This window comes from Macaca nemestrina, chromosome 12 (assembly GCF_043159975.1).
Source record: "Macaca nemestrina isolate mMacNem1 chromosome 12, mMacNem.hap1, whole genome shotgun sequence".
Classification (NCBI taxonomy): Eukaryota; Metazoa; Chordata; class Mammalia; order Primates; family Cercopithecidae; genus Macaca; species Macaca nemestrina.
In genome coordinates this window covers 13,375,624-13,389,395 of record NC_092136.1, presented here as the reverse complement: position 1 = coordinate 13,389,395, position 13,772 = coordinate 13,375,624, and the positions used below count along the sequence as shown (strand labels likewise).

The 13,772-nt window shown below is 37.3% G+C and overlaps 1 protein-coding gene across 9 annotated transcripts in view; it reads left to right on the top strand.

Annotated features, from left to right (window-relative positions):
- LOC105464633 (membrane-spanning 4-domains subfamily A member 8-like) overlaps positions 1 to 13,476 on the top strand; it is a 62,535-nt gene extending 49,059 nt beyond the window's left edge. For 5 of the 9 annotated variants that reach the window (XR_003014100.2, XR_003014098.2, XR_011610540.1 and 2 more), the window contains one exon: positions 13,237 to 13,476. The gene's annotated coding sequence lies outside the window, so the exon portion shown is untranslated. Of the gene's footprint in view, positions 1 to 2,883; positions 2,978 to 9,541; positions 9,629 to 13,236 lie in introns of those variants that run through there. The other 4 variants (XR_011610539.1, XR_003014099.2, XR_976897.3 and 1 more) reach the window with 3 other exon arrangements.
- The last annotated feature ends 296 nt before the right edge of the window (positions 13,477 to 13,772 follow it).

The following is a 13,772-nucleotide window of genomic DNA, read 5'->3' as shown; positions in this document are numbered from 1 at the left end:
TTAACATTCTTTACCCAGTTGAGTTTTTCTTTGTTGCTATTTCTCCCTTTTAGAATGAAAATGTCTATCCTATGCGTGTCACACCATTGTATTTTGGAAGCACAAAACGTATTCGACTTCACAGGCTCATAGCTGGAGGGAAACTTACCTCAGGATGAATCGTGCCTTGAATCTCATGCCTATATCTGATTTAGATGATACTCTGGACTTTTGACTTTTGAGCTGTTGCTGGAACAAGTTAAGATTTGGGGTCTCTAGGGATAGGATGACTGCATTTTTTATGTGAGGACATATGTTTTGGGGGGCTATGGGATAAATGCTATGGTTTGAAAGTTTGTCCCCTCCCAAATCATGTTGAAATTTACTTGCCATTATATCAATATTAAGAGGCAAGACCTTTAAGAGTGATTCATCCATGATGTCTCTGCTCTCATGAATGGATTAATGCCTTTATCACTGGAGTGGGTTTGTCATTGAGGGAATCGGTTCATTACAAAAGGGAGAGTTTGGTCCTCTTTTGCCTCTCTATCTCTCACCATCTCTTTGCCCTTCCACCATGAGATGACACAACAGTAAGACCCTTGCCAGATGCCAGTTCCTCCATCTTAGACTTCCCAGCTTCCAAAACTTCAAGCCAATAAATTACACAGTCTGTGGTATTCTATTACAGCGCAAAATGGACTAATACAACTTGTTTGAGAGGAGCCTAATATATGATGTATCCTGGAGAATGCTCCATGAGCACTTGGGAAGAATGTGTATTCTGCTGCTACTGGATGAAATGTTCTATATTTGTATATTAGGTCTATTAGGTCTACAGTTTAGTTCAAGTCCAGGATTTCCTTAATGATTTTCTGTCTGGATGATCTGTCCATTGCTGAAAGTGGGATATTGAAGTTGCCTACTATTATTGAAGTGCAGTTTATTGCTCCTTTCATATCTATTAATATTATATATATGCACACATTTATATGGTTCTCCAATGTTGAGTGCCTATATATTTACAATTGTTATGTCCTTTTGATGAATTGACCCCTTTATCATTACATAATTACTTTGTCTCTTTTTATGGTTTTTTACTTAAAGTCTATCTTGACACATGTAAGGTAGCTATGCATGCTCTGGTTTCCCTTTGTATGGAATATCTTTTTCCATCCCTTCACTTTTAGTCTAAGAGTGTATTGAAAAGTGAAGTGAGTCTCTTATAGGTTCCATAGAGTTGGGTCTTATTTGTTCATTCATTCAACCATTCTGTCTTTTGATTGGAGAATTTAATCTATTTACATTTAAGGTAATGTTTGACAAATGAAGACTTAGTATTGCCATTTCGGTATTTGTTTACTGACTATTTTGTAGTTCCTTTGTTCTTCCAATCTTGCTGGCTTCCTTTGTGATTTGTTGAATTTTTGTAGTGATATGCTTTGATTTTTTTATCTTTTTCATATCTGCTATAGGCTTTCTTTTTTTTGTTTTGTTGTTGTTTTTTTTTTTTTTTGGTCTTTTGGTTTTTTATTATTATACTTTAAGTTCTAGGGCACATGTGCACAACGTGAAAGTTTGTTACATAGGTACACACGTGCCATGTTGGTTTGCTGCAGCCATCAACTCATCATTTACATTAGGTATATCTCTTAATGCTATCCCTCCCACAGCCCCCCACCCCCCAACAGGCCCCGGTGTGTGATGTTCCCCACCCTATGCCCATGTGTTCTCATTGTTCAACTCCCACTGATGAGTGAGAACATGAGGTGTTTGGTTTTCTGTCCTTGTGATAGTTTGCTAAGAATGATGGTTTCCAGCTTCATCCATGTCCCAGCAAAGGACATGAACTCATCCTTTTTTATGGCTGCATAGTATTCCATGGTGTATATGTGCCACATTTTCTTAATCCAGTCTATCATTGATGGACATTTGGGTTGGTTCCAAGTCTTTGCTATTGTGAATAGTGCCACAATAAACATACATGTGCATGTGTCTTTATAGTAGCATGATTTATAATCCTTTGGGTGTATACCCAGTAGTGGGATTGCTGGGTCAAATGGTATTTCTAGTTCTAGATCCTTGAGGAATTGCCACACTGTCTTCCACAATGGTTGAACTAATTTACACTCCCACCAACTGTGTAAAAACATTTCTATTTCTCCACATCCTCTCCAGCATCTGTTGTTTCCTGACTTTTTAAGGATCACCATTATAACTGTTGTGAGATGGTATCACATTGTGGTTTTGATTTGCATTTCTCTGATGACCAGTGATGATGAGCATTTTTTCATGTCTGTTGGCTGCATAAATGTCTTCTTTTGAGAAGTGTCTGTTCATATCCTTTGCCCACTTTTTGATGGGTTTTCTTTTCCTTGTAAATTTGTTTAAGCTCTTTGTAGAATCTGAATAGCAGCCCTTTGTCAGATGGGTAGATTGCAAAGATTTTCTCCCATTCTGTAGGTTGCTGCTATAGGCTTTCTTTTGTATTTACCATGAGGCTTAAATAAAAAATCTCATAGGTATACCTATTTTAAGATGATGACAACTCAACTTCACTTGTATACAAAACCTCTACACTTTTACACCCCATACCACATTTTACATTTTTCTGTTACAGTTTACATCCCTAGGAAAGATGAAAATAATGGGAGTGGGTCAACTACATCAAAAGGTATCTACCCAGTCTCATTTAAAGCTCATTACAGGAGAATAAAATCTAAGAGGTAGCTTTTGGCTTTTTGCCAGGAAGTTATTGCTGTTTAGCAGAGAATAGTACTGTGGGTTGATGCAAAAAGCTTTTTGCAAGGAATTGCTAAGTAGTGGAAAATCAGAGGCTTCCATTTCAAGTGCCTTATCTCAAAATAATAATTAGTATTACTTGTTCTCTATATTTCTCTACAGAAAAGATCCCATTCATCCTCTATAACTTCTATACTATATCTTTGTTAAAATGCCAAGAAGATTTATCCTAAAAGAAGGCACCAAAGCAATGGGGGTAAGGACTAAGTCCTACTTGGGTTAATAAATGACTAGTGTTGCTTCTTCCTAATAGAAAAAGGAAAAGACATTGACCACATCTTCCCCAAGGGAAGAAGAATCGACAAAAGTGTCCTAAGGTGATGATAACTAGCCTGAAGCGAATTAGACTCAAATGATGGACCCAAAAACCATTCCAGAATAGTTCGACATTACCACAACCCACTCAGGGTTCTAACAAATGCATTCTGAGTTTGCTGATATATGAGAGGTCCATGTTCTGCCTGTGTCTATAAACAGTTTGAATCAAAGCTCATCAATCATAAAGTGGTCAGGTAATGGGCTTAAAACCAGAAAAGGCTGTAGACCCTGGGGCACTGTACTGTCAACATGCTCCCCTTACATTCGGCTCAGGTGGATCATGTTCTGCTTCAGTGACCTCCCGCTCAGCTCTCTTCAATCTTAGGATACTGTACCCTTTTGTAGTATCCACCAATATTTGTGGGACCTTGAATCACATTTGCATTTAAGTCAGCAACATTAAAGCTTGCACTAGGAAAATTCCCAACATTTCGAATCTATGGTTATGTCCAGCTGGTTGAGACCTATCCAGTACATTATCAGAATACAGGGCATACCTACATGCAGTAAAGCCCCATATATAGGAAGGGCAGGGAACCGGCGGTGTTCCCAATACAGTGGTGTTTCAGGTCTAGGTTGATTGCTTCGCATCTGCTTATCTGACCTGGAAGATAGTGGTGACAATGTGTTTGAGAAGGTATAGGCCTATTACTGTCTACCTATTGACCTACCAGTGAGATCTACCACCTAAGGGAAGATGAAGGGCTTAGGATCTGCAATGGTTAATTTCAGATATATATATAATATACATATACATTATATACATATTATATTATATACATTATATACATATTGTTTATATACATATTTTTATATACATTACATTATATACATAATATTATATACATATTGTTTATAATACATTATATACAAATATTTGCATTTTTTTATATAATACAGGCTGAGACAACAATAGCCTAAAGAGTTAAAATACGGCCCCAGTGGGCTGAGGAAATGGGTCCCCACCCCAGGGTGTCAAAGAATAGGGCTGTCTCCCCAGCAGACCCAGAAGACATAACCACAGAGGATTATCCTTAGGCCTTAAAAATCTAACAAAATTTTCTCTATTGGGTTTTGGACTTGCTTAGGTCTGCTGCCCACTTCTTTCTTTCTTATTTTCTCTATTGGAAATGGAAATGTCTAACCTCTGCCAGTCCCACCATTGTATTTTAGAAGTAGATTACTAGTTTTCTGGCTTCACAAGTCCACAGATAGTGAGGAATTTTGCCCCAAGATGAATCATGCTATAATTGATTATTTATAGCATGAATCTAGATGCTATAACTTATTTAGATTATGAGATTTGAGGATTTTTGATTTTATAATATTTAGGACAAATTTGGACATAGTGTTGATTCTGGAGTGGGTTACAACTTTTGGAGATGTTGAAATTAGCTGAATCTATTTTGCACATGGGAAGGACATGAATTGAGGGGAACTAGAGGCAGACTGTTAAGGGTTGAATTGTGTCACCAAAACATATGTGTTGCAGTCCTAACCAATGGCACCTCAGAATGTGACATTTTGGGGGAATGGGATTATTCCAGGTATAATCAGCTAAATTAAGATGAGGTAGGTAGGTCATTAATCCAGTATGATTAGTATTCTTATAAGAAGAGAGAAATTTGGACATAGGTACATAAGAAGGATGACACTGTGTATTAGTCCATTTTTACACTGTTATAAAGAACTGACTGAGACTGAGTAATTTTTTGCATGGCTTGGGAGTTCTGCATGGCTCGGGAAGCCTCAGAAAACTTGTAATCATGATGGAAGGCAAAGGAGAAGCAAGTACCTTCTTCACAAGGAGGCAGGAGAGAGAGCAAAAGGGGAAGAGCTACAGACTTTTAAACCATCATATCTCATGAGAACTCACTCACTATCATGAAACAGCATGGGGGAGCCACTCCCATGATCCAGTCACCTCCCACCAGATCCCTCCCTCAACACATGGGGATTATAATTCGAGATGAGATTTGGGTGGGGACACAGAGCCAAACCATGTTATTCTATCCCTGGCCCCTCCCAAATTTCATCTCCTTCTCACATTTCAAAACACAATCATGCCCTCCCAGCAGTCCCTCAAAGTCTTAACTCATTCCAGTATTAACTCAAAAGTCTAAGTTTAAAGTCTCATCTGAGACAAGGAAATTTCCTTCCACTGAGCCTGTAAAATCAAAAACAAGTTAGTTACTTCCAAGGTACAATGGGGGTACAGGCATCAGGTAAATGTTTCCATTCCAAATGGGAAAAATTGGCCAAAACAAAGGGGCCACAGGTCCCATGCAAGTCTGAAACCCAGCAGGGCAGTTATTAAATCCTAAAGCTTCAAAGTGATCTCCTTTGGCTCCATATCTCACATCCGGAGCACACAGATGCAAGAGGTGGGCTCCCAAGGCCTTGGGCAGCTGTACCCCTGTGGCTCTGCAGGGTAAAGCCCCTGCAACTGCTTTCATAGGCTGATATTGAGTGCCTGCAGCTTTTCCAGGTTCATTGTGGAGGCTGTCAGTGGATTTACCATTCTTGGGTCTGGAGAATGGTGGCCCTCTTCTCACAGGTCTAATGGGCAGTGCCCCAGTGGGGACACTGCGGGGGCCTCAACCCCACATTTCCCCTCTGCAGTGCCCTAGTAGATGTTCTCCATAAGGGCTCCACCCCTGTCACAGGCTTCTTCCTGGGCATCCAGGCATTTTCATACGTCCTCTGAAATCTAGGTGGAACCCACCAAGCCTCAACTCCTGACCTCCATGCACTCAGAGGCCCAACACCACATGAAAACCACCAAGGCTTGGGGCTTGCTCCCTCTGAACCAACAGCCCAAGCTGTACCTTGGCCCTTTTAGCCAGAGCTGGAGCTGGTGCAGCTGGGAAGCAGGGCCCCAAGTCCCAAGATTGCACAGAGCAACAGCAGGGGCCCTGGGCCTGGCCCACAAAACCATTTTTTTCCTCCTAGGACTCCTCCCTGTGATGGGAGGGGCTGCAGTGAAGATGTTTGACATGCCCTGGAGACATTTTCCCCTTTGTCTTGGCTATTAATATTTGGTTCCTTGTTACTTATGCAAATTTCTGCAGCGGGCTTGAATTTATCCCCAGAAAATGAGTTTTTCTTTTCTACCACATATCAGGCTGCAAATTTTCCAAATTTCTATGCTTTGTTTCCCTTTTAAAAACAACTTCCAGTTTCAGGTAATCTCTTTGTTCACACATATATGAATACACTTCTAGAAAAAAACAGGTCACCTCTTAAACACTTTGCTGCTTAGAAATTTCTTCCACCAGATACTCTAAATCATCTCTCTCAAGTTCAAAGTTCCACAAATCTCTAGGGCAGGAGCAAAATGCCACCAGTCTCTTTGCTAAAGCATAGCAAGACTGACCTTTGCTCCAGTTCACAAAAAGTTCCTCATCTCCATCTGAGACCACCTCAGCCTGGTCTTCATTGTCCATATCACTATCAGCATTTTAGTCAAAAGCGTTCAACAAGTCTCTAGGAAGTTCCAAACTTTCCCACATCTTTCTGTCTTCTTTTGAGCCCTCCAAACTGTTCCAACTTCTGCCTATTACCCAGTTCCAAAGTTGCTTCCACATTTTCAGGTTATCTTTATACCAGTACCCCACTCCTGGTACCAATTTCCTGTGTTAGTCCATTTTCACATTGCTAGACTGAGACTGGGTAATTTATCAAGTAAAAGGGTTAATTGGCTCACAGTTTCACATGGCTGGGGAAGCCTCAGGAAACATACAATCATGGTGGAAGGCAATAGAGAAACAAGTTTCTTCCCAAGAAGGCAGGAGAGAGAGAGTAAAGGGGGAACTTCCACAGACTTTTCAACCATCAGATCTCATGAGAACTCACTCACTATCATGAGAACAGCATGGGGAAAACTGCCCCCATGATCTAATCACCTCCCATCAGATCCCCCCCTCAACAGTTGGGAATTACAGTTTGAAATGAGATTTGAGTGGGGACACAGAGATGAACCATATCACCATCTGAACATAAAAGCAGAGATAGGAGTTATGCTATTACAAGTCAAGGAACACCTGGGGCTACCAGAACCTGGATGAGACAAGGGAGGATTCTCTCCTATATGCCTCAGAAAGAGCATGATCCTGCCAATACATTTATTTTGAACTTTTGGCATCCAAACCCATAAGTCAATAAACTTCTGTTGTGTTAAGCCACCCAGTTTGTGGTACTTTATTATATTGCCCTAGGAAATGAATACAGGAGGACAATATGTAAGTACTCAATAAATTTAAAACATACTTAGTTGTTATGAAAATACCCAAAAAAATCATAATTGTGTGAGACTGCTAGGATGAATATTACTCCCAATTTTCTAAATGTTGACCTTATATCATTTTAAATGGTTAATTAATATGAATAATTTTATTCAGATAGTTGGTATGGTGCTTTTACAATATTTACTACTCTGCACCATCTTAGAGATGACCATTGTAATCATAATCATCCAGTGGGTTGCAAGAGCATTTCATCATGAAAAACACACTGAAGAACGTGAGTAACTTTGTTTCTGGCAGTCAAATCAAGATAAAGTCAGTTTATTATAAGGACCCTCTCTGAGAGTTCAAAGTTTAGACTTGGCAAACAAGAGTGTTGCTTCAAAAGTAAGGTCAAGAGTATCTGAAAACATGCTGAAATGTCTTCTGCTTGATATTGTGTGGAACCGAAGTCAAACAACCTGCCCTGGCACAACTATGTAGAAGTCTTTTAGACTTAACATCTCCCAGGAGATTAATAGAGGGAATATATAGACTAAAAAGGTTTCGGAGATCATACTTGTGATATGGGGATACTGACTGCTATAAACCCAAAAATTCAAATTTAGTTCTGAAATGTTGTTTCCAACATTTGGAATATCAAATGCCTTCAGAAAATAAACACTTTAGAGGACACTGAAAAGAGTACTTCTAGAATAGAATAGTAAGAACCTCCAAAAACCCATTCCTCAATAAAAGCAATGAGAATACTGAAAAAGGTGTCAAAATCAACTTTTTCAGAACTTCAGAAATTAGTCAAAGACCTGCGACAATTAAATAAGCATTTATTCAAGTTAAATGGCCAAATCATGGTAAGAACAGTGAGCTCTATGGTATTGCAGCATGCCCTATTCCCATCCGTCTTACCACATCTCCTCAGTAGCCTTTAAAAGTAACAACCTTGCAACCATAGTACCTGTGGGAGAAAAAAAAAAACAAAAAACAGCCTAACAACCACAGGAAAGGACAAAATTGGATTTAAGTGCCCCCAAAAAGTCTCATTCTCAGAGAATTGTGGCTAATTTGTCTGGCAGTTCCCCAGACATCCCCACTGGCAAGACTCTTTTTAATTTGATTTCATTCAGAACTCAGTCCCTGTAAACAGCTTTTCTTTCTGGGATATTTGTCAGAACAATCAGAGCATTTAACATCACAGCTGCCCGAGGCAGAGATAACAGTTGTGCCAAACAAAAATTCACATTTAAAAGAAAAAATCTGAGCAGTCAGATGTCCATAGAATATTTTGAAATTATGACATATCTGGAAACGTAAAAGGTCACATGCCTATGCAGGGATGTGTACATGCCAAGAAAAGACCTGAAAAATGTCCTAACCTCCCACCTCTGGCTGACCTGAAGAAAATCCAATTCAACCATTCAAGTTAAATGGCCGAATCACGGTAGGAACAGTGAACTTTGTGGTATTGTAACTTGTCCTATTCCCATCCCTCACAAACCATCTCCTGCTTTTTACAATAAAAGCAAGAAGCGATAGCTAAGGCAGAGTTGCAAACTCTCCCAGAGCTTTAAAACCTTACCCCAACACAAACACACGCAAACACGCACACACACAATCTCTCAGCAAAGTCTAGGAAACTTACTGGTTTGAGAGAATTAAGGAAATCTATGTCCAATCACTAGCTGACCACCAAGTTAACAAAGCAGAGTAACAAAGACAATGATAAAACCAACCCCTAGAGGGCTATGATTTACAATGTTGCCACACTATGTTATTTCAAATGTTCAATTTTTAACAAGTAAAAATATAAAATATGCAAGGAAACAGAGAAATATGGCTTAAATACAGGAGAAAAAACAGTCAGTAAAAATTTTCTCCAAAAAAGTCTAAATGTTGAGATTTCTAGAAAAAAACAGTATTTTAAGTCAGCAAGTATAAATAAGCACAAAGAACTTTTCAAAACCATGCCTAAAAAAACTAAAAGTATGAACACAATGTCTCACCAAAAAGAGAATATTAATAATGACATAAAATAGAAACTATTTTTCAAAAAGAACCAAATAGAAATTGTAGAGCAGAAAATTATAATAACTAAAATAAAAATTTTACTCAAGGATCTCAACAGAAAATTTGAGTTGGCAGAAGAAATTATCCACAAACTTGACAGTAGGTCAATTAAAATTACCTAATCTATGAAACAGAATGAAGAAAAATGAACAGAGCTTCAGACACCTTTGAAACACCAGCAAGCATACCAAAATGTGCATAATGGTGATCACATAAGGAAAGAAGAGAGAAAGAAAGAAAAAATTGGCACAGTGAGTTTGTGAAGAAATATTGGAAAATGTATAGCTATAAAGACTATATTTTGAATAAGTATCTCAAATCAAAAACCCAACTTTCCTCCTTAAAAAATCAGGAAGAGAAAACTAAACCTAAAGTGAAAATAATAAAGACTAGAGCAGAAATAAATGAAATAGAAGATAGGAAAACAATAGAGAAAAGCAATAAAACCAAAAGTTCCTTCTTTAAAAAGAATCTCAAAATAACAAATCATTAACCACACTGACCAAGAAAAAAGAAAGAAGACTTAATTTACTATAAGTATAAAGAAAGAACATTACTAACAATGTTATAGAAGTAAAAATATTGAACAATCATATGCCAACAAATTAGATAACCTACATGAAATGGACAAATTTCTAGAAATACACAAATGACTGAAACTGACTCAAGAAGAAATAGAAACCTAAATATACGTATCACAAGTTAAAGAATCAAATTAATAATCAAAAACTTTCCATAAGAATAGCCCAGTCTCAGATAGCTACATTATGAACTCTACCAAAGGTTTAAAGCATTAATACTAGTTATTCACAAACTTTTTTCAAAAAAAAAAAAAAAAAGAGGAGGAATAAATACTTCCTAACTCGTTTTATAAGGCTAGCACTAGTTTGGTACTAAAATAAAACAAAGACATTATAATAAAAGGAAACTATAGACTAATACCCATTATAAATATAGATGCATAAATCCTCAAAAACTATTAACAAATGGAATCTAGCAACATACAAAAAGTATTATATATCATGACCAGTTAGGATTTATCCTAAGAGTACAGAGCTAGTTCAATATATGAAAACTAATCAATGTATTACACCTTACTAATAAAATAAAAGCCAGAAACCACATGATCACCTCAAAAGACATAGAAGAAGCATTTAAGAAAATTGAACACCCTTTTATGATTAAAAAATTTGAAAAACTAGGAATAGAATGGAATTTTCTCAACCTAAATATGGGAATTTATTAAAAATTTATCATTAACATAATACCTGATAAAGAGACACTGAATCATTTTCTTCTAAGATAAGAAACAAGATATCTTGTCACTTACATTCACCATTGTATTGTAGGTTCTACCCAGGAAAATCAGGCAATAAAAAATAAACAAAATAATTTAGCTTGATCCAGGAAAAATTAAAACTAACACTTTTTACAGATGACATTATCTGATCTTGTATAAAATGCTAAAAAATCCATAAAAATCTGAACTAATAAATAAGTTTAACAAAATGGCAGAATATATGGCCAATATACAAAAACCAGTTGTATTTTTGTATACAAAAACACAGTTACAGTAACATCAAAAGGAATAAATATACATATACTTCACATTTAGGAATAAATTTTTAAAAAGAAGTGCGAGACTTGTCTACCACAAACTCCAAAACATTATTGAAAGAAATTTAAGAAGATACAAACAAATGAAAAGGCATCCCATGTTCATAGATAAAAGATAATATTCAAAGACAATATTAGGATGGTAATACTCCCCAACTTAATATACAATTTAACACAACCCCTGTTAAATTACAGCTGGCATTTTTCAGAAATTGACAAGCTTATCCTGACATTCATATGAACATGGAAAAGACCCGAAATAGTCAAACCAATATTAAAAAAGAAAAACAAACTAGGAGGTGTTAGGTTTTGAAGGGAAGGGAAGGGTTAAAGAAAGACACACACACAAACACACACACACACACACACACACACACATAAACAGGGTGGCTCAACAGCAAATGCAGGCTTTACGTCCAGCATGAAACCTACAGAAGTGGGGAACCAGTGTAATGCCAGAGCCCACTGCTGCTTACAGGCTGGGGGTACAAAAATCTTCAACAAAAAACTAGCAAACCAAATCCAGCAACATATAAATATGATTATACAACAGGGCCAAGTGAGATTTATTATAGTAATTCAAAGTTAGTTTAACATACCAAAATCAATCAATGCAATATATTTCATTAAAATAATAAAGGGCAAAAACACGCTCACTAAACAAAGTGATGAAAGGAAATAGATTGTAATGGCTGATGATTTTAATCTCCTTATTTACCTATTTTCCCTAAATCCTTTCAAAATAGATAATTAATTCCAAAAACAAAAATCTGTAGTTTGGTGTCAACCTAAAACTGCCAGGAGCCAAAGGAACAGCATGTTTGTGGAATTCCTGTAGGATAATATGTGGAGGAGAGTGGCAGGAAATGAGGCTGTAGAAGGACATTGAGACCAGATCTTAATGGGGCTTAACTATACCTTATTAAAGAATTTTGAATTTAGTCTATAGATACCAGGATGCTCTTGCAGGGTTTTTAACAACAGTGTTTCTGGATCAAACTTTTCATTTATATAATTATTTTCATTAGAATATTTCCTGCAGCAAATTACAGCCCTTCCCCCCACCCCCAGCTCAAACTGCTAAATCAATCAGGAATCATCTCATGATCATAAAGTGGCTTAGGCAGCATAATTTCCAGTTCACATCCAGCAGGAGAAACTGGCCTTTCTCAGAAGCTACAAGGAGACCTCTGTTTACTTCACTTGGCTTAATTGCCTCAGGTCTGCTCATCTCTGAATTGAGTAATAGCAAAGGGAATGGGATTACCATGAAGGATTCAGACAAATCATATGTAGTAGGATAATTTTGAGGGAGTCAACCAGAGTGTCCTCAGTCATTCTGGGAGGAAAATAGAGATAGAGATAGGAAAAAGAAGAACAAAGCTAGAGATGAATATAATTAGCTGGTTGCCCCAACAGGCAAGCCAAACAATGAGTACCTAAACCTAAACAATGAAGAATAAAGAGAAGATGATAAATTTGAAAGATATTTAGGAAGCTTATTAATGTTTTGTATGTTGGTTTCACACTCAACGTTCAATCTTAGATTAAATAAAATTAGTTTAATAAACTGCTTATCCCTTATTTCTATTTCCCATACTGCTCCATAACTATTGAACATAGCTTTAAATGCTAACCTGTATTTTACTTGATTAGGAAACTGTTTCTTAAATCATGTATTTTCAGTTTTGTGTGTATGTGCTTATGCAATATCATATTCTGCTGTGAACTTAAAAACAAAATAGAAAAACAGAGGTTTACTCAAGAAAAGAATGACACTGTTCCCATTAGAATGCCTTCTACAGTGGCTCCCAAAAATCCTGTAGTACGAGCCAGATGGCTCTCCACTCCAATGGTTGTCAGATATTTCTCTTCTGGTCTAGAACAGGAAGTAGAGTACCCAAGAGGTATCGGGACTCACCGGAGTCCAGTTAAAATCATTTTAAGAAGAAGAATAATTTAGTTTAATATGGTTGTTGTAGTTCATTGAAACCTCTGATATCTGATGAGTTATAGATCTGATATGCCTTTGGCTAGGCCCCCCAGAACACAGTAGGTACTGTCTTCTCAGTACACTTTTAACTAACCACTTTCCAGGTTTACATATTTGTTCGCTTGTTGTTGTTTTGTCTTACTTTAACTCAATGTCTCAGGATAAGGCTCTTATTTTAGACTATAATAATGATCCGTTTGCTATCTCATTTCATCTCAGGCACTTCGCCCTCAGAAATCTCACTGTCGGAATCCTTGGAAATCACACCACACACAACTTCTATTTCTTCATAATTTGCAAAGAACCAGTGTGACTCCAGTCAAGAACAAAAGATTAACTGTGCATTAGCAAAGAACTCTAATTTTTTCAAGAGGCCACATGGAAAACGCATTCTAATGAAGTCCTTTCCATTGCTCTTTTTTCTCAGTTCTTCAATAAAGCATGCGATTTGATCACAAATTGACTCTTCCCTTTTTAAAAGCCAGTATGGGTTAACACGGATCAATACAGCCCCTGCAATCCCTGTGGTTGAGGGGATGTAGGAAAATAGTGTTGAATGCCCACTTTATCTGAGGTTGGAGGAGATTGGCTTGAATTAAAGAACTCCTCCATCCAAGAGGAGAAAATACTGTGATTTTGGAAGTTGACATAATGTTCATGTGATAATGTCAAGACTCTTGCTCTCTCTGCGCTTTTGTTTTCTCATCTGTAAAACGGAAATAATAGTCTCTAACCCACAGAGTAGATGGGAGGAT